Source organism: Erpetoichthys calabaricus, chromosome 5, assembly GCF_900747795.2.
Source record: "Erpetoichthys calabaricus chromosome 5, fErpCal1.3, whole genome shotgun sequence".
NCBI lineage: Eukaryota > Metazoa > Chordata > Cladistia > Polypteriformes > Polypteridae > Erpetoichthys > Erpetoichthys calabaricus.
The window spans coordinates 27,505,512-27,528,404 of NC_041398.2; the positions used below are offsets into that span (position 1 = coordinate 27,505,512).

The 22,893-nt window shown below is 37.8% G+C and overlaps 1 protein-coding gene and 1 long non-coding RNA gene across 2 annotated transcripts in view; one reads left to right on the forward strand and one right to left on the reverse strand.

Moving 5' to 3' along the window:
* LOC127527783 (uncharacterized) overlaps nucleotides 1-22,893 on the forward strand; it is a 497,464-nt gene that overhangs the window by 182,159 nt on the left and 292,412 nt on the right. The window lies entirely within an intron of this gene.
* Nucleotides 1-22,893, reverse strand: part of LOC114643317 (macrophage mannose receptor 1-like) — a 119,356-nt gene that overhangs the window by 17,770 nt on the left and 78,693 nt on the right. The gene's annotated exons all lie outside the window — the stretch shown is intronic.

The window sequence follows — 22,893 nt, forward strand, 5'->3', positions numbered from 1 at the left end:
AGAGACTCGCCCACCAACTGTAAGACCATGGGATATCCCTCGCAAACTGTTCTACACGCCGCATACAGCGATTCACACCCGCGACAAACATACTTCTTCAGAGGTGCATCTGGAGTGTACCAGAGACGAACGCGAATGACGCTCTGCTCTGTGAGTTGTTGCGTCCGAGTTGGTGGGCGTGGCTCTGCGAGTTGTCGTCGTAACCAATGGTCTTAGAGTTGGTGGGCGTGGCTGTCTTGCGTGCTTTCCATGGGTGGCTACTTGTCGGCAGCTTAGTGAATTATATTATCCACATTACTAACCGAGAATGCTAAACCGGATGGACGCAGGGACATCCGGCAATGGGCCGTGGCCGCAAAAGACGTACTGCGCAGGCACCCCACAAATCTCCCCAAGCAAAGGGAACCGGATGGAATGCAACGTAAAATAAGTAATGAGGCATCGCGCACACAAAAAAGGAGTCAGACCACAGAAAAAAGGAGTCAGACGCCGTTGCACACGAAACGGGACACACAAAGAGGAGGATTCAACAAGCCCCTAGCACACAAAAAAAAAAGAAGGAGCCGCGAGCACCACACAAAGCCCATTGGACACGAAACGGGACAGACTACGGCCATAGCACACGAAACGTACACAAAAACGACGATTCAGACCCTCGACCACAGTAACATAAATAACAAATGACACACAAAGCCCCATTTCTAAATGAACCGTCCGTATTAAACATACGTCATCTCAACACGTTCACACTATGCAGCATAGGTGGATCTCATTACAATAAGGCACTATTAACCGTTCAACTGCAGAAAAGGCTCCATATTAACAGTGAGTGCGATCCTCCTTATTACTTATCCATATTTATCACGCTCAAGAACAAACAAGTCATAAATTCACGATCACGGGTACAAAACGATACGGCTTGGATAACGGGACCAAACACAATTCACACTATGCAGCATAGGTGGATCTCATTACAATGAGGCACTATTAACTGTTCAACCGCAGAAAAGGCTTCATATTAACAGTGAGTGCGATCCTCCTTATTACTTATCCATATTTCTAACGCTGAAGAACAAAAAATTCATGAATTCACGATCACGGGTACAAAACGATACGGCTCGAGTAACGGGACCAAACACACGAACCCGCATGAAAAAAAACAATACACGTCGGCTCCAACGCGCTTCTGAAACTCTGGAAGAAAAAATGTCTCGGCTCCAAAAACGCAAAGCTCAACTAACACAGTTACAGAAACAAACCCAAATGGACAGACACACTGAACGTGGACGCATGCAGCGCGCGTCTCACAGTACTGCATCGAAACAGGCACGGGTTCAAAACGAAACACCTCCCGTCTCAGACATACAGAAACGGCAGCAAAGGGACAAAATAAATAAATGCAGACGTCTACACCGCGCATCTGGACTGCCGGAAAACAAGCATGCAAGGCTCCAAAAAGAGAAAGCTCAACTGACCGACATACAAAAACGGGCAAGGCTCAATACAAACAATGCACGCCGTAAACTACAACGGGCTTCTCACACAGCACAGACAAATCGATTACACCTCCAAAACAACACGTCCCAAATAATGGACATACAACGACGCGCATCTCAAACGGCACAAGCAAAAGATACACGTCACAAACATCAACAACAGACACCTACTAAACGCTCGTGCCAGTTAGCTGACAACGCGTTCAATAATGAGTCCACTATTCAGGAAAATTCATTGGGATTAATGAATGTCATTTGCAATCATTGTCATTCACTTAACTTCCCTGAAGAAACAACTGGCAATACAAGTAATGAATTTACACGTTGTTATCAAAACGGTCAAATTACACTGCCTTATTTACATTCATATCCTGAATATCTACAGAAGCTTCCAACTAACGATGTACCTGAACGTGAAATCTTTATGAACTGCATTAGATCCTACAAATCGGTATCCACTATGAACATTAACAGTGGCACTGCACATGACATCCGTCTTGCAAAACTGTTAATTATTGATGAATGTACAATGGCATCCACTCACTTACTCAACACCATTCATAAACTTCTACAAACGTTTATGAATAATAATATTCCCTTTGGAGGAAAGGTACTTTTATTAGGAGGAGATTTTAGACAGTGCTTAGCTATTGTTCCACATTCCATGCGCTCAGTTATTGTTCAGTGCACCTTAAAATACGCAGACAATTGGCATTGCTTTCAAAAGATACAGTTAGTACAAAACATGCAATGTCCAGATCCAGATCATAACAATTGGTTATTACAACTGGGAGATGGTACACTCACCGATACAGATAGACTTCACCCAGATATTATTACAATTCCTCAAGCCTTTATCTGCGCCAACTAAGTTACAGACAGATTTGGAACAGCAATCTCATTAGACCAAATGCCCCTTTTAACACAACGCACTATATTATGTCCAAAAAATATTAATGTGGAAAACATAAATACCCAAGTCATTTCATTACTTCCTGGAGAGACACAACTCTTTCTAAGCTCTGAAAAATTTGACTCTGATCACGACAATGACCATCTTCATTGACCTTACAAGTTCTGACCTGGAATTACCTTTTACACTTAAACGGCGTGTACAAAGAAATTTTCCAATAAACCTTTACACTGTGCCACACACTTTATTGTTTGCTTTCTATTTGCATCATCTACACCTTCACACTATTCTATATCTCATTCATACATCACGCTCTTTGTCATTCCCAACACCAGGGGTTGGCGAGTGAAGCAAGCAGGGGGCGGAGCCCCCTAGTATTATATTATATTATATTATATTATATTATATTATATTATATTATATTATATTATATTATATTATATTATATTATGTCAGGTTTTGTATTGTTTTTGTAATACATCTCAATGCATCAGGAATTCTTTGTTTCACTTACTTTTTAAATCGTTTTTGTTGCTTTTATTATTACAATTTCCATTCTCTTCTATCTGGATATAACATCTCTGAAACAAAATAACTGACTTCAATTATACATTTGTGCATTTCATAGTCTTTTTCATTATTTAATAAAACATAAATAACCTTTCAAGAGCTTTAGGAGAATATTATTTACCTTGTAGACATTATAAAATGCCTCAGACTGATAAAAGAACAGAGGAAGTAAAATCAGTCAAGAATGCGCTGACACTCCGCCCCCTCGTTCTTCACCAATGTGTGCTTTGGCCCCTCCCACTTGGGTCTCTTGCATGGCAGATTTTATTATATAGCAGACACATGGTGAGGGGCAGGGGACATTAAAGGGCAATTGGTAATTGTGGCTTTGCCCAAGTGTTTAAATATTGTACCTTTCCAACAGCAACTAGCATGGAATATATCCACATAATATTTATTGTATATACACTGTAAGAACGTCCCAGTGACTATATGTTAATTCTAACTGTTCCCTTAATCTTATTCAGGCTGTGTTTTTTTGTCTCTTTTTTAATATGAAATGCACAAAGCTTCTATTCTTTAAATTTAGAAAGGAGTCTCTTACGCAATGCATGAGGTCAGCCCAGTGTATGAACAAAATAAAGCAGACTGTCAGTGTTGAAGGGTTATTTTTCAGACCAAAAAAGGAAATGACTGAAAACCCTGATGTTCTTCCCAGTGTTTCTTGTGTATTTCTTTTATTTACAGTCTTCTTGATGTTAATTTATGTTGTAGCTATGTTTGACGAAGGTTTTCCGAAAGGCTCAAAATAGTTCAAATGCAGTTACCAGATAGATGTTCTGGCACTAGTATGACTCATTATACAAAAAATACTCCACAGTCCAAGTGACTTCATTTTAAAAGATTTTCGTGAAATTCAAACCAAACAGTTCACACAAAAAATAGAGAAGAAAGTTAATAATACATGCCGAAAAAGTAAGGGTAAGAGGGGCAATGTGTGATATTCTGCTTGAATATTTAGGTTACATTTCTTAAGATTTCTGTGCATTGTTCTATGTAGCAGACAGTCAGAAAACTATATGCCCTTAATGTCTGTCTGTCTGACTGTTCATGTTTCTTTCTAGCTGTCTAACTTCAACCTCTGGTCTATTCTACTGTCACCCAGAGTTAAGGTTACGAATATTTCATTTTCTGTACTGTATATGGGGTTAACTGAAACTTCCATTTGTAGGCAAAGGTTTTAAATCTGCCACTGTGATCTGTGGGGTTTATTACAAACACATTATTTTATCAAAGATTATTCTTTTATTCCAAACAATAGCCACACAAACCAGCTGACAGAGTGAAACTTGGCTGGAAGGTGGACAGAAACATATGAAAGACAATTTGGCTATTTAAAACTGCTGACATTTTCTGAAACAATATATGTCCATAGTGACCAATGGTTACTGACTGTATAAGCCATGAGAACAGGGCTTATTTGGGCATAGTCCAAAAATAACAGGACAGCTTTGCTGGTAGTTCCCATATCTGACAAGAATTCTATGCTTATGTAAATATGTGAGTGGTTATAATGAAGAGGATTCATCATGAAGCCAGAAGCCGACCAATGCTGCTCCCCGTCCTGCTGGACTGATTCGTATAGTTATCATCATCCCCCACCTTCCATATTTTGGTATAAATGGATTATGCATTGTACTCTATGAGGCTGAAATTACATGTTAAAGCAAGTTAAACACAAATATCTCTTTTTGTACCATATTTCTCTTGTCTGATTACTTCCACCATAGTAACAAAAGGGATGGGGATTGGCTGTAGTCTACTCTGCATCAAGAAAGGACACACCCAGTGGAGAAACGGCGTCCCCTGCTCCATACATCATTATACGAGGGGAAATCAAAAAGTAAAGGGATTTTTTTAATTTCTCTTTTCAGAGTTTGGTAACACTGCTTGTATCCAACGCTGAATGAGTGTAGTCGCCAACACTTCTATACAACGTGTAACTCTTATTCCCGCGTTATTCGTTGGAGTGTAGCAGACCGTTAAACATGACAGCTCCATTGTCGATTTGCACCAAGGAGGAAATGAGGGCAGTGATTCGCTTTTTGTTTGCGGAAGGTGTTAAACCTGCGGACATTATTCGTCGAATGCAAGCACAGTATGGTGACAACTGTTTATCGCGAAGCAAGATCTACAAATGGAGAATGGATACAGTCCAGACTTGGCTCCAAACGATTTTCATATGTTTGGACCATTAAAGGAAGCGCTAAGGGGAAGAAGATTTGCAAGTGATGAAGAAGTCATTGATGCGGTGCAAAATTGGTTGCAGATGCAACCGAAAAACGTTTTTTTCGACGGATTCAAATAACTTGTGAAACGTTGGGAAAAGTTCATTGGGAGGTTATGTAGAAAAATAAGGTATGTTTCACATTTCTATCATTAGAATAAATGCCCCTTTTCTCAAATGTCCCTTTACTTTTTGACTTCCCCTCGTTTATGTTAAGCTATATTATGTTCAAGTTCAGGTTCAGCAGACTAAGGAAAATTTACCATTATCATTAACTTAACTTTGGTTCCTACAGATGTTAAACATTTCTAAATTAAGCTTGAAAGTCTTTACCATTCTTGGTATCCCAAAGAGTGCACCAATGTGTCTCCCCACTTTTCCTTCACATTTTTTGGCCCTTTGGCCAAGCCCACTCCTCATTAATGTCTGTTCACCTCTCTGTATTTTCTCAACTTTGCCCTTTACCTTATGCAAACATTGCCCCTTATTACTAATCCTGGACCCTTTCTTTGGCATCGGCTTTCAGGGTGTCATTTTTATATTGGTGGAATAATTACATGTAAGACTTGGTGCATATTAGTAAATTCCAGTGTTTTGACTATCGAAGGCCTCGGTGATATTCAGTGCTTAGCCGTGCTTAAACCATGTTGGTGAGATTACAATAACTTTAACAATAATAACATCTTATATGGTACAGAATCAAATAGTAAAACAAGTGCTTAATTAAATTAGGTTCTTAATCAATTTTATGCATTCTAATATCTGTGCATATTGTATTCTAATTATCCAGAGTGAATTTATATACTGTATTTGCTGTGTATATATTATATATATATATATATATATATATATATATATATATATATATATTTAAAATCTGTATATACTGCATATATATATGTGTATTTATATATATATATATATATATATATATATATATATATAGTATATAAGAAAGTGTTAAGGAAACACTTAATCATCCCAGTCTAACACCAAGTCAGTGAAGCTTCAGGGATATCAATCTGTCCAGATAGGAAGCAGAAGTGACTGTGAACCAACTTTACCTGATTTGGTGCAAATTAAAGTGACAACAGATGCACTGGAGAGGAAACAGAAAGACCACCCCCAAAAAGAGAATAGCTTTGCAGGTGGTGACCACAGACGATTGCTCTCTCCTCATCCTTCTTGACTGATTCTTCTCTAATTTTGCATTTTGCTAGTGTCCTTATCACTACAGGTAGCATCAGGCGATACATGCAGCCAATTCAGGTTGCACAGGTAGTCCAGCTCATCCAGAATGAAAGTTTAGAGTGTCTCCCAGCACAGTCTCACAAGCATGGATGAGATACCAGGAGATGAGCTGTTACATGATGAGAGCAGGGGGAACCTATAGACTAGTAAATGGCATTGATGCCTTCATCATCTATGATTAACTGACTTGGTGTTAGATGATTAAGTGTACCCCTTAACTTTTTTGAGTAGTATATATATATATATATATATATATATATATATATATATATATATATATATATATATATATATATATATATATATATATATATATATATATATATATATATATTTACACTGTGGTGAGCAGGTGAAGGACCAGATGATGGCGTACGCCGCCTCCAGACCACAAGGGGGCGACCGCTCTTGTGGCTTTGGGGACCATGGGAATAGAGCTTAGAAGCTCAACCCTATAAGGGCCCGTGGTCATCTCCAGGGGGTGCCCCAATGCCTGTGGAACCCTGGCCCTCAGCGCTTCTGCCACACCTGGAAGTGCTAGGGGTAAGAAGACCAGGGACACCCGGAGTGCTTCCAGGTGCACAGAAATCACTTCCGCCACACCTGGGAGGGGCGGCGGAAGGTTATCGGAGGGCACCTGGAGCATGCCCGGGTGAGCATAAAAGGGACTGCCTCCCCCTGGAGTCAGGTGGAAGAGGACGGAGCTCGGAGGACAGGAGTGGAGGCAGTGAACAAGAGACATTGTTGAGGGCCTGGACTGAGGGTGATTGGTGCTGCGGCACTGGGTGGTGTGTGCGTGTACACTTGTAAATATTGTAAATAAATGTGTGTTGGTTTAAACAACGATGTCTACCTGTCTGAGTCCGGGCTGCTTCCCACAATATTTATATATATCTATTATAAAAAGAAATCCTGTCCTGGAAAGCAAAAGCAAGGCTACGATACATGCTCTTCTCGGAAGACATTTAAAAGACCCGCGACACCAAAGAGACTTGCCACGGTGCATCTTGAGGGGACCGTAAACTTAAGACATTGTGCCAAGAGATTGACCCAGGACCGTCTCGCGATGACGTAGAACATGAGATTCTTGCAAGACACGCCCTACTTACAATCTATCAAATAGGACAACGGGGCAGCAAAACATTCAGTCTTGTGAAGGATTTGAGCACATACAGATCCAGGGTCTCAGCGCATATAAAGCGTTTAAGGACATATGTTATAAATGAAACGTCGACGAATAAGCGAAGAAGAAATCAGTGCGGAGAAAACAGACTCAAAAGTGTTGGAAAGGAAAAAAAATCTAGGTGCAAATTCAGAAAATAAGGCGAGTAATTATCAGCCCGTAACAAGTGGAAATGAAACAAAGCATATCCAATCAGGCTCAGAATTAAAAGACAAAGTAGAACTTCATAAAGACGTTCACAAACATTGGCACTATACGCATGCAGAGCAGATTATTAAAGCAGAGCATTCGAAAGGCTCAAAAAAAACGTATGCGCGATACAAATGTGGAGAAAGTTAAAGAATATAAAAGTAGGAAAATTAGAAAGTATAAAAAAAGAAAGCAAAGATCGCAGTAGCGCAAACAAATGGAAATTAATACTTGAAAAAGTAAGATAATCACCACTGACCAGGTGTCATTGAAAAAAAAAGCTGGACAAAGCGAGGTCAGAGATATAAGACAGTAGAAAGCAAAGTGAAAAGTCATAAAGAGGTTACAAAACAAAAGGGCCAAACACCAGCAGAGCAGGTTAGAGATAATTCAGGATAGGTTTCTCTGTTTGGAATTTCAGCACAGACAAAGCGATCTACATCATCAGCAGTTAATAATTTTTTTGCAAAGTAACCAATAAATGCATGTGAGGTAAAACACGTTTTTGAAATTCTCTGACTTAAACTTCAAAGCCTTACAATATTTACATACTACTGACATATCACCTATGTCCATATATTCAATCTCTATTTGCCTTTTAGTTATTTCTCAGAGTAATAATTTCTGTTTTTTTGGGCTGAGTTTTTTTTTTTTGGACACTTTCGATTTTTTTCTGCTTTCATATTCTGTATCTTGCTCTGCATGTGTTTTGCGCCTACGTTTTTTTGGGGTATTTTGAATTCCAGTTTTCATTATCTCTAACCTGACAAAGTCATTAAACACATGTCTCACTGACCTCATTTAAAAGATTCAGCATATTTGAACTCGAAAGATTCCAAATATTATTGTTACAGAAGTTCTGAAGTAAAAGTGAAACTAATGAAATAGCAACAATTCAAAGAAAAAAAAATCTTAAAAGTGTGTCCGGAAAAACAAACACGGGGGTTGGGGAGCGAAGTGAGCAGGGGGCAAAGCCCCCTAGTATATATATATATATATATACAGTATATATATATATATATATATATATATATATATCCATATTGGATCTATTAATTGAGCTCTGTACTTGTAAGGTCAACTTTCCTGTACAAGGAAAATGGATTGAAGTGAGTAAATACGTAAAGTTTTCTTAAATTGAGCTAAATTTGTTTTAAACTTTTGCCTTTTTTTTTATAAAACCCAACTGCATTTCAATTGGGCAGTTATTTTAAACACTTAGTATGTGTCACATATGAGTAGATAACAGGAACCAGAGTAAACTGTTATTTCCTATTTTTTACCATTTTTTTTTCAATATGTAAAGACTTCTAAATACCCTTAGATATTAACATGCATTTCTACTGAAAGCTTTAATAACTCAGAGTTGATAAATATATTGACACATAAAATTTGAACCCTGAAATGCAGTTATCAACATTGTGTTTTTTTTAAATACCTTTTTGATTTTTAATACTTTTAATACTAAACACATTGAGTTCTTACAATTAATGTCTTGTCTTGAAGCCTAATGACCTGTGGTGACACTCACCTGTAGCCTCAGCATTATTGACTCTTGTTGTCTTCTTCTTTTCTTGTTTCTCCAGTGATGAGTAGACCTCCTGGTCCCTTTCTTGAAGACCCTCATAAATGTGTTCCTGTGTAAAAGCTTCAGCTCCTGAATCCACAGATACTTTGACCTCTGGCTGCTTGCCCTTTTTCTCCTTTGTCTGGTCTGGTTTCTGTAATGATGAGTAGACCTCCCGGTCCCTTTTCTGAAGCTCTTGATACGTGTGCTCTTCTTTCATGGCTGCAGCTTGTGAGCACACAGACACTTTGAGCTCTGGTTAATTTCCTCTTCTTCTGTGTTTATGCTGCTATTGATAACTATCTTACAGAGCTGAGTTCCTATTTCTTGGTTCTTCTAAAGACTCTTTTTTCAACAATAGTAACCACCCAAAACATTTTTAATAAGCTACAGTGAATTGTAAAATTTATATTACATGTTTGAGTCAGAGTAAACATCTGAAGACCTGCAATTCATTTAATAGGACTGTCAGAGTAAAGGGCATTCAGGTAATGTGGCCAATGTTTGATCAGAAATCATTAGGAGAAGATCAGCCCAAGGAAGCAATGCACAGCACAACAGGAGAATTTTGGACAACAAAAGTGAGCAACCCAGTGCTCATTCTCCCTACTTTGTGGGACTTCTGATTGACCTGGACGCACTTCCATTGGACTATGCACTAGCACTGAAAGTACTTCCTGGTCATAAACAAAAAAAGCCCCTCGACCTCATCCAGGCGAGTTGTAGTCAGGTGAGTAGGATGTACAATGCTTGCCTGGGAGGTGTGGAGAAGAGGAAGCAACAGAGAGAGAGAGAGAGAGAGAGAGAGAGAGAAGAAATGTGTTTGCTTTGTGCCAATGTTGATGCCTTTCTTGTTAATAAAACTCATATTTGTATTGGGAATAGTGTCTGTACAGTTGTGTCTGAGGTATGGGGTGCTGCAATGCCCCTAGTGGTCACAGTGGGATCATGTATGCGCCCCAAAAGAAGAAGCCTTTGATTTCAGTCTTGTGCAAGGTTTGGGCGCATACACCGTCAGCAAGGCGCTGTCAGATCTAAACACGAGGGTGGCAAATTGCTCATTTACTGAAGTGACCTTAGCTGCAGGTGGAAGTCCCATTTTACTTATGGTGCCAAGCAGAGCTGCATTGTGGTGTAGCAGTTTGTTAGCCTCCAAAAGCGCTGTGAAGAAGCTGTCTGTTGTTACGGTCCTGCCTTTGTCCAGTCTGATAGCGGTCAGGGGACAAAAAGTAGTCTTGAGCAGACATCAGCCATAGCTCTGCTCTTGTGAAAAGAATGGAGATAAATGCTATCAACTCAGAGAGGGAGAGGCAAGTTTGTTGTACCATGTGAACGTCATTGACAGAATAAAACTGAATAATAAACTGAATAATAAAAAAAGAAGCGCTAACTTTTACAAGTAGCCAAAATTTACACCGGGTGTTACAGACTCAAATCAAATGTATGTTTTCATTATATTGTACAAATAATAATAATAATAGCAGCTCACTACTCAAAACATGGAGTGCTCAGTCTCGAACGCGGGACCTTTGGGTTATAAGGAGGCAGTTCTTACCTCTGAACTATTCAAAAATGCATGTAAATTCCCTGTCGATTGACCTTTGAGCTTGGGTTTTTAACTTATTGACAGCTGTTTCTGCTTTAGGTATGTGTTCAGCATTTCTCACATTTCCTTTCATCCTCCACTTACCCAGATCTTTGTAGACACGGAACACACATGAAATACATGTAATCCAAATAAAAATATACTGTACACTGCAAAAAATGAAATCTTAACAAGCTAGAAAATCTTGAAAAGAAATAATAGATCTTGTTTTTTTATTTTAAGAATAACTGACTTCAGTAGATTTCTATGTGTAAAATATATAATCTCATTTTTAGAAAATTTAACAAGTTAAACTTTCTCACTATATTGGCAGATAATTTTGCTTGATTCTAATACCTTTTTCTTATTTTTCTTGTTAAAACAAGAAAAAGGTATTTGAATCAAGCAAAATTATCTGCCAATATCGTGACAAAGTTTAACTTGTTAACTTGTTAAATTTTCTAAAAATGAGATTATATATTTTACACATACAAATCTACTCAAGTCAGTTATTCTTAAAATAAAAAAAACAAGATCTATTATTTCTTTTCAAGATTTTCTGGCTTGTTAAGATTTCATTTTTTACAGTGTATCAATTACCCTGTACAACTCCAGGCACCTCACACTCAGATAAGGAGCCTTGGGTTGAGCTGGGAGAGTTGAGCTCCGTCAAAGCGGGGGATGGGATAGCAAGCTTTTTGCTGCTTGTGCTGATCAACACATTTACAAAACAAAAGACACTGATGGAGAGGTGTGAAGGGATTTAAGGTAGGCTGGGATTACAAATTTTTTCGTAGCCTTCAGGAATTCTAGTGTTAAAAAATGTTAACATGTTACAAATTTTCTCTATGAAGACATGCTAAAATATGCCATCAGACATACTACTATGTTTTCCAAATAGGAAAGTCTGACAATGCAGGAAGTGTTCCACCATTATGTAGCAACTTTAAAGTTCTGCTTCTTAATTCCTGTAGAAGAAGTTGACGATACACACACTCTTTACTGTAAGTAAAAGTAAGTAAGTACTTCCAGTCTCTCAGCCAGTTAATGTTAGGATTAAGATATGGAGTATCAGTGGGTATTAATGGTAATTTTGCAGCTTTATCATTTAAAAGTTAATTAGATAATGGGGTCATTAGATAGAGGATGGGGACAGCACACAAGAGTTTACCTGTAATGTTGCAGCTACAGTTGTTAGGTCTGTTTTTGTTAATGTGACAGGTCTTAATAAGCTTTTAATAACATGAATCATCTTGTACTCACCAGAATTCATCATCCAGGTCAAAGGGAGAAATTAGACAACTATGGAAATTTAAGAAGGTAGGCAAATCAATATTTTTTTTTTAATATCACTGAATAATCAAGCTCCTAACAAATGAAATTATGATTAAAGTTTACCAGCTGCACTAATTTTAATTGAATTTAATGTAATAAAGTATTAGTGATTTAATAATAACTATGAAGAACAATTCCAAAATGATTCGTGGGCTGTGTATTCTTGATAATTATTTGTTTTATGCAGGAGCTGCCCTCAACTTCAGAAGTAACTGCAGAAGAACAGATGAACGAGCCCTGGACATCTACATCACAGAATGAGACTCCACAGAAAATCCTTAAAATAAAATGTCCTGATTATGTTATTTACACTGATACTAATTTGTAGCAAGTCCACAAATATTATTTTGACCTGCTGCATTGTGGCAAAGATAATGAGTGTTGCCTGTCCAAACAGCTCAGGAGTCACTAGATGAAAACACCACGACAAGCATGATTTTAATTCTTCAAACTAATGAAATGCAGGAGAGAGGAGAATCAAGGTATCCCACTTGTAAAGAGCTGGCTGCTATGTCCAAAAGTTGATTGAGTACAATACAGCAGTGAAAGATAATGATAGAGCTGTATAGCCATGAGTATGTTTGGGACTTTAATTTCTGCAATAACATTGTTTGTAATAACTGCTCTGGTAAATGAAAAAGTCCTGTTTAAAATTATGAGTATACACATCTTTGATATCTAAGACAAAGTCTTTAAGAGTTTTCTCATTGTAATTGCATAAAGTTTACATCACAGAAAATAACCATCCATCATCTCATCCAAAGACTACAGAATATGAAGAGTCCACAGAAGTGGAATATCCCATCAACAGTAATCAACTGTACTCAAAGACATCATCTAGAGTTTAAAGCATTTTACCAAGATGCTGACTATGTGATCTGTGATGCCTCCGATGAAACCACTCCAGAGCTGGATGGTGATGATGGCATAAGTAAGTTGAATGTTCTCTCTAATTTTATGTGACTTACCTTTAGAGAGACATTGCTGATTCAGTTTTTAACATTTTTGTTGTTTATTGTTGTTTAGTGAGTGCCAGGAAAGTGTAAGGTGGGCACAATAGTAGATGTAGAAACCTAGACAAATTGGGGTGAGGCCACTCATCTCTTGGATCTCGAGTATGAATTAAGGAGAGCCATTATTGACTCTCAGGCTCATTCAGAGATGAGGAAAAAGCTATGAAGACTATTGAGGCACATCAGAGACCAGTGAGTTATTAATTTTTACAACCACTTGATAAGTGATAGCAGCTCATTCTGTGAAAAGACTTCCCAAAGCTTCACAACAATTTAAGCATTTGGCTACTGTTAAAGCAATTTTTGCCATTGAATAAAAAAGTAGCTATCCAGTGTTTTCTTGTATGCATACAAGTGCGTAAGCACAGAAGTCCATGTGGATCAGAGGGTTCGTCTGCTTCCAATTTGTGCGTACTGCATTTTCTGCCCTCTTTTCCAAACTTTGTATTAAACAAGAACCTGGGTGTTATCTAGTTTTAACCGTATTAGACATTCTCTCCAGTTTTGAAACGCAGGTCATGGATAAACTGAACCAAAAATTAAAGGCAGACAACAAGAAGCTCTTTGACCAAATCAACGCTTAATGGGAAAGCTTTCATCAAAATACTTTGTTCTGTCAATTACAAGTCACTGAAGCCAGCAATGGTTCTGGTTAAAGGTAAGCAATATATGCATTTAGGGATTCAACTAATCTATAAGTTAAAGCTTCCTTTTTTTCATTTTCATCTTGGCAGTTCATACATAAGTCACCAATCCAAAGCCAATAATGCAATGCGAGTTTGCAAGTTTAGATTAAAATAAAGTAGTTCATGGGTAGGAGGAAGGCTTCTTTACTAAACTAATTTCAGTTGGATTTTAACGAATCCATTTACTGTTTGTTGACAAATATTTGTGAACTCCTATCAAATTGAATGGATCACTTAAGTTATCGTGGGTCTTGACAAGAGGGACTGTATGAATTGCTCCTCCATTCTAGATGAATACATGCTTTTCTGGCTAATAGAACAGTGTGAGAACTGTGAATTCAGCTCTATTGCTCATAACCAACTTAATTTTTTTCAGGCATCCAGTCTTGCAGGTTTGATGTGTTTAGAAGAGGCTTATGATTCTGTTCTCCTCTTTGGAACTGACTAGTGATGTTGCTGTGACTAGTTTGACCACAGTAGTTTTTGCAGCCAAAGCCAACCAGAATGACTATGACATAATCAATATTTGTTTTACAAAGGAACAATCCATTTGATGTTTGCCTCCTCGACTGTCCCACTGCAAAACCTCAGATCAGCAAGTGAAGTGCTGCTGCATGTTCCTGAGGTGAGTTTCAGTCAGAGTCAAATAAGTTGAATTTTAACTTGATATGCCTTACCTTTGTCCCATCTCTGGTGTGTTGCCATCAATAAGAAAGATGTAAAGAAATAACCAACAGTTTGCTTCTGGTTCTTTTGTGAATAAAAAATATTTAAATTGTGTGTCATGTGTCCTTATTTTAAAAGCCTGTTTTTAGAACTCCCTAACAAGAAGGATGTCAAAATTCACTTAATCCTTCTTTAAAGTATTAAGGGGTTTGTTTCTGTATTAGATAGAATAAGATGGATTTTTAAAACATGTCATTTTGATCTTATTTTAAGGTTTTGTTGGAGTAATTAAACGTTGGATATCCTGACTTATTTTAAGAAATCTTATTAAGTGAAATTTAAAAACTGCTCTGGCAGCCAGATTTGCTTGTTTTAAATATTAGGATACTCCAATCTAAAATGTTTGTATTTAAATTTGAAAGGGAATGTCTTTCAGTGGAAAAGTTTGTTTAAATGTTTAGTATCATCGCCAACAGATCTTCAGTATGAGCAAAGGGCCCATTCCAGCCTGAAAAATGGCAAATGGGGGACAATGCAGCTGAAAGAAAATGAGTTTCAAGGGAAACAAAAATGGTGCAGGAGCACATGATGGAAATGAAAAAAGAAGATGGAGAGGAATGGTTACAAAGCTCATAGTGAAAATTAGGGATGCTGGGATTTTCCTTTCATTTTGTTTTAAATAGGCAAAGTTATTTGAGACTGTGCCATCTTGTGTGTTCTCCCTTCTCCACTGCAAATTGGTGTTGGCTGTGTACTTCAGATTTTGATTTGTGTGAAAAAAATTGCAATACAATTTCAAGTACGTTTGCAGTTATTTTTTTACCTGAGTAACTGCAGGGATGACAGATTTGATTATTATTTACTTCATCATTAAAAGTAATGTGAATGATTGTAAATGTAAACATTTTTTCTGTGATTATTTTCTAGCTGTTTGCTAAATGGAGACAGCAGTTCACATCTGAAGTAACAAGTTTCAGTGATGTCAGCAACAGCAGCTGGAGAGGATTTGTTGAAATAAAAAGGACATACAAATGCAGTCAAGTGAGAGCCAGAAGAGAAACACAGTGAAAGGGAGTATCTAAAAAAAAAAGAGGTACAACAATATCGCCAATTGTAGCAATTTTGAAAAACACTGGAATGTAATTTAAACACTGATGAAAGACCTCTGTTTCTACACAGGTGGCACCATCCGCTTTAATAAAAAGATAAGAGTATGTTTATTTGTGTGTCCGTCCTGTTGCTATTTTTCTTTTATTCCAAGAGATGGTGCGTCATAAAGATTTGTAGTAATAAAATACATTACAGACATTAACAATGCTTTGCAAATCCCATATCAAATGACACATAAAATGAGACATATGCATTGTATTTGTCATTCCATCAGATGGCACATCACAAACATTTTTAGCACTTCATGACTATAAATGTTTAGGATGCGCCATCTGTCTGAGGGAATGACAAATGCAATGTATTTTATTACTACAAGCATTACAAAATACATTCCAATAAATGGTGCACTACAAATATTAATGTTGTAGTCTATGTTGATTACTTAGCTTTTAATACATCATAGAGTAAGCATAGCTAGTGTATTAATAAAATTGTGACATGTTTATTGCATAAAGAGGTGAAAAAGGAGTTTTTAAAGAAATTAACTGAATGTTATCAACATTGAGGTGACTCTTTTATATGTAAAAGCTGTGTCCTTTATTTCAGATAGATCTTCATGTATAAATAGTTTAGAGATTGTGGTGTTAAGAAGCTCAAATTTGATCCACTTAGGCTTGTATGGAGTTAAATTGTATTTCTTTATACATTTTTTTAATTTGAAAAACAGAAGGTGGTAAATAAATTACTCAATAAATAAAAGTCCATTTAGTGCAATTTATGATTGTGAGGAGCCAGAAGTATTTCTGGGGAAATCTAATTAAAAGTATATATAGTATATACGAGGAGGTACCCAAAAATAACCAGAATTGAAAAAAAACATTGTTTTCATAATTTTTACTTACTGAAAATGTAATCTCATTCAAAGTACTATCCATGTGAATGAATGCACTTGTCCTAATGGTTTTCCCACTAGTGGAAATATTTTTGGAATTGCTGAAGAGGGACGTTGTCCAAGGCCTGCAGCGATTTTTATTTTACTTCATCCATGGTACAAATTTGAGTTACTTTTTCTTGTTCTTGCATATGAAAAAAGAACACGGAGCAAAGACCAGGGGCCTCATGTATAAACGGTGCATATGCACAGAAATCTTGCGTACGAATGTTTCCACGCTCAAATCATGATGCATAAAACCTAAACTTGGCATAAAGCCACGCACATTTCCACGGTACCTCATACCCTGGCATATGCAAATTCTCCGCTCGGTTTTGCAGACTGGCGGCACCCAGCGTCAAAGCAGTGCTACTGTTCCTGTGTGGTTACCCTTTCTTTCTTAGACCCACATCCCTGACGCGGCTTTATAAATACACTGAAACTAACTGCATATTGTTTATTAGTGTAATGCATCTGATTGTAATTAACCTGTAGCAATATAATGGTCCAGGGAATAGCCGTAGTATTCATAATACCATAACTGCTTGAGCGTTGTTAATCTCACTGCATCTTCTTCTTTCAGCTGCTCTCATTAAAGGTTGCCACAGCGGATCATCTTTTTCCATATTACTCTCACTGCACCACTCAGAGTATTTATATCACTGTATCTGAGTGGGGAATCACAGTAGCAACTGATTGGAAAGAGAATTATCGGTATACAGTATCAAGCACGCTGCCTCAGCCATGGCAAAATGGTTCAAATCCTTTCCTGTACAGAACTTGCGGATCAGAAGCAGTTTCATCCCAAGAACTATAAACGCACTCAATCAAGTGCTCCTTGTAGAACTGTTTGTACTTATAAGTACAATTACCTCACTGTAAACTTGCACTACAGTTATAAAATTGCACAACCTGCACCACTGTATAAAGCTTGTATGATGATGATATAATTTTTAAGATGAAATGCAGCAAAATATGTTGATTATAGTATACAGATAAAACTTTATCTTCATTTAAATAATCTGTATCGTTAATAATTAAACATGTGAGGACACGGTGCTGCAGCGCTAGCTAGTTCACAGATAGCTCCTGCCTTGCACTGTATTATTGCTGGTGCTGACGCGACACTGGAAGGATAGACGGATAGAATAATTAAACATGTACTACGAAGATATTTCAAAGTTCCTTAAACGTTTTGAAGAATCAGTGTTCTAAACTTACAGATGGCTTAACGTCTATTACAGAGCTGATTGTGTGGCGATTGGGTATTTGGAGAAAGAAAAGTAAGGACAGGAATTGGAGGTTAGTACGTTTGAAAGAGACAGTACTTCTGTAATAAATTATTTCATCAAAGGTCGCGCATGTCACAGCAAGTCTCTTGTGTGAGATATGAACAAGCACTGCGCCACCGTGTTCCCATGTCTAATAACATGCTTTCATTCCAATCATCATGAAAATTATATCACGTATACATCTCAGTATTTTAATTATTCAGAGAGCTGTAATATCACGAATGTAATGGATTCTGTGTCCTGTCGGAGAAAGAGAAAGAACGGAAGCACGCAGTGATTCACACACATAGAGCACATAGAAGATCAAACACAGAACAAAGCATTTAACGTGCTACTTTAGTTACGATGGGATTTGGGAAACTACTAAAATAAACTATTTTAAGATGAAGTTTATGATGTTCTGCTTTAATGACAAAATAAACTACGTGATTAAAGAGGAAATTTCGAGATTAAAGTTGATATTTTGTGCTTTTTTCCCATTGTGTGCCTATTTTTTTTCTCTGTACCCTAATAAGCTTTCATATGACACTCAGACGGTGGGCTGCGAGTCACCTTTTCACACTGCCTTTGATATGTGACCGCTTCTTTTTTATTTTGGGCACTGTGCGACTTTGTGAACTTGAGCTTTTGACTTTCTCTGACACTCTGTGTCACTCGATCAACTTCCTTTTGTTGATTATATCACTGTTTAAACCAACATATAATACGTTTTTCTTTGCCTCCACTTGGTATTCGCTGAAATTCTTATATTTTCTTATAAGAATTCTTATTAATTCTTATAATTGTGGAAGGTTAGCCAGATCTTTTTTGTTCTTCAAGTGACATTTCACCTCATTTGAAACACGAAAAACCACTCGTAGACCTGTGTTTTACTTAAAGCTTCCTCTTTAAAAGCAGTTTCAAGCATCACGACAGTTTCAGCAGCTGTTTTCCCTAAGAGAAAACAAAATTTAACACAGACTCGCTGCTCTTTATGATCACCCATCACAAAAATCACAGTACACGTTTAATAAGCACCAAGAAAAACCTACACAGAATGCCATATGAACAATACAGAGCAACGCCACTTGGCAGACTGACACAGAAGTATGCTACACCAAGCGGCGAAATTCAAACACTAAGTCTGGGTTGCGTGGCAGGTGCAGATTCCGATTATTTTTGGGTACCCCCTTGTATGTTATTAAAAACTAGGGAGAATTACTGCACCTTTGGGGTCAGATGATGTACCCTGAGTCTTCTCTTCAGGCTTTACAGAAGGCTGCTTGTCTAAAATTAAAAGTCTCACAGCGCAAGTTAATAAGCAGACCGCCTCTTTACAGGCTTCAAACACAACACTGGATATAGCTGTGTCACCTGAGGCTGAAATAGTCATTGAGGAATGACAGAAAGGAGAGAAGTAATGAAAAATAAATGTTCAGTTAATCTTAAACACTGTAGAGAACAAATCAAAGAATGTTATGATCAAACACTTAATGCATCTGTGAGATTGTAATTCAAGTAGGAAATGAGCAGTTCTTCTCCGTGTTATGGAAAAATAAATAAGATTCTTCAGTCTTCATCTCTTCAGCCATAACTGTCAAAGCTATCAATATATAAATAATATTCTATCAGATCTCTGTTTCTCTTGTAGATATGTGTCTGTGCTCACTGGGCAGAAGCAGAGGCCCGCTTAACATCTCAAACACAGGGCAGCCGGTTCATCTTCTTGAACGAGCCTGTCAGGCCTTTTAACTCCTCCTGCCATCTTCAGCATTTTGTCTCCTTTGCTGCTAATAACTTTGCAAGACTCAGAAATATTTTGTGTATAAATATTTATCTATCGGTGGCGCAGTGGGTAGCGCTGCTGCCTCGCAGTTAGGAGACCCGGGTTAGCTTCCCGGGTCCTCCCTGCGTGGAGTTTGCATGTTCTCCCTGTGTCTGCGTGGGTTTCCTCCGGTGCTCCGGTTTCCTCCCACAGTCCAAAGACATGCAGGTTAGGTGCATTGGTGATTCTAAATTGTCCCTAGTGTGTGCTTGGTGTGTGGGTGTGTGTGTGTGTGTGTGTGCCTTGTGGTGGGCTGGTGCCCTGCCTGGGGTTTGTTTCCTGCCTTGTGCCCTGTGTTGGCTGGGATTGGCTCCAGCAGACCCCCGTGACCCTGTAGTTAGGATATAGCGGGTTGGATAATGGATGGATGGGTATTTATCTATCATGTATTTTAAATGCCTGCTTCTTGTGAAAATTTATTTGTATGTTCCTAGTGTATGTTGCTTGTTTTTTTATAATGTTTTCCCTGAAGAAAGTAGTATTTTAAAATTTGAGTTTTGCTTATTTAAACAGAACACAACATTTTAAATTTATAAATACAGAATATATAAGTTATGGCCACTGGAACATGATATAGCATAAATGATGGAAAAGTAGGCATATGTAGTTTAATTTCCACTAAATTTACTAACAAATAATAAGAATGTCCATTATTGCTGATATGCAGGCCTGATGGATGACCATATGGATAACCAAACTAATGAATCAGTGGTAGTTGGGGTCCTTGAGCACTGCGGAGATTTCATCGGACATGAAGGGTAAGATGGTGTCAGGCTGAAGGTGTGGAGAGCAGATCGGATTTACCTGCTTATCCCTCTAGTGAGTGTCAGTTAACAATGATAGCTCATTCATAAGTAGAGTGTGAATGAAGTGTGGCAACTGTCTAAGTTTATAGGTTTGCAACTAATAGAAGTTTTAGCAAAAACTTGTGTCTAAAGTTTAGTCATATTATGCTTCTCGGTATCCACAGAGGGCCCTATTCAAGTTGACATGCCATTACCATTTGCTATTGTAAAGCCTGATTATGGGAGATGTAATAAGAGCTTGTAGGGTTTAAAAATTAAAGAAAGGATGTAACATCGCAGCTGAATACCACCATTCCATTCCTCCATAGACGACTTGTATAAATGAAAAGTGTGATGTGTTTGTTACATGAACTGCTGCACAAAAGTTAAATGATGTGTTAAACTAGAAGGCATGGGGCTCAAATTCATTTTTAAAGTTCAAATTCGTAGTCTTTGCTAAGAGATTGATTTTTATCTCTTAAAATTTTGTAGGTGAAGACACATACATACATACATAAATAAATAAATGTGTTAGTTATCAATAAAAGTTATTGTACCATTGGTGTTCTGTGACATCGGCTGATTTGCTTCCTTGCCCTTCCTGTTACCTAAAATCCAAAATTACCAAACTTTAGCAGTAAAGAGACTCTGAGATGGACAAGGCGTCTTAATCTGGAGCAGAAATAAATGTAAGCCAGTGCTGAGGTGTGACGCAGAAAGGGAAGAAATTAAAAATATATGGTTTACTATTATCTTAAAAACTGTAGCATACAAATCAAAGAATGTTACGCTTAAACAGTTCAGTACATCACTGAGTGTTACTGCCTGAAATTTGTTATAACTATGGTGCTCTTGACCAGACCTTGAACAAAGACAACAACTCTAAAAATACGAAACAAAGGCTGTTATTATAAGGGGGATAAAGGACAGCAGGGGTAGAAACCCTTCCTGGCAGCTCTGGGATAGGCAGACAAACACTTGACACACTCATACACACATTCTCTTAGTCACATTCTGGCCAGTTTAAAGTCACCAATTAACTTTGGGGATGTGGATGGAAAACTGGAGCTTTGAGAGCAAAACCAACTGAAACACACAGAGAAAATGCAAACTGCACACCGAAGAACAATCAGGCAGGAGATTCTCACCAAGAATGCTGGACCATGACACACATCAGGACAACATCACAGTCTCTCCTCTAGTGACACACCTTTAGCCTTTTAAACACAATGTCCTCAATCAGATGAAATCCTAACCAACTATTTTTCTCTTACATCCTATAATCACTTTATTTCTCCGCATTGATTGTCTTCCATTGTTCACTGTTGCATTTTTTTGTCTATCCATTAAAACTGTAAAATCTCTAAAAACTGTCACTCCCGTCTGTTGTCCCCCAGTTCAGATATTCATCATCCCATCAGTCTGATGTCCACTTTCATCTTTGACACCTTGGAGTTGCTTCACTTTCCTCGTAAAGAAGCAAAGATGACACGTCTGACAGACAAATGAATGCAATCTCAGTATGTTCAGTGAGAACTTCTTTTAATAAAATTTTACATGTGACCCAAATGTCATTTTGTCCTTGATTTAGTTTGACTTGTTTCATTTAAAATGAGTTGTGTAGTAATGTACATCTTCACAAATGGCATCTGTATTTCAGAGTCTATAAAGATTAAAAACTTCAAAAACTAACAATGAGAGATGAATTGAAGGGGGCCTCAGTGCTTTGGGTGGGCCTGACTGAGACATGCATACACAGAAATGTCACACGTGACTACTGAGTTATAAGAGGGGTGTCAGCACTGATGAACTCAACCTTGGTGCTCTGAAGACATGATCTGAACAAATAAAAGGCAGACGTTTTAGATTTATGAACGGAATGATAAAACAATGTGATCAGCCCCAGGGGTTATCAATAAGACAATCATTTAAAAGTGAAATAAGAAATGGAGATGGGAACCGATGGGGATTTTCTGAAAGATGGGAGTAGATTTTGGGTCTGCTGTAGAATATTAGTTTATATGTTTAAAAAACGAGAACATTTACCACTCATGTAGTGAATCACTTAATCCAGTTGTAGAGTAAAGCAGGCCGGAGCTCATCATGGCAGTGACCATCATAGACAGAGCACCAGCCCATTGTGGTGAACACTTACTCACACACTCATTCTCAGTCATGCTGGGCCCGTTTACAATGACCATGATTATGGGATGTGGGAGGGAAGCCAAAGTAAGCTGGAAAAAACTCCACAAGAAACAGTGAGCTGGTCAGGATGGGATTTGAACTGAGG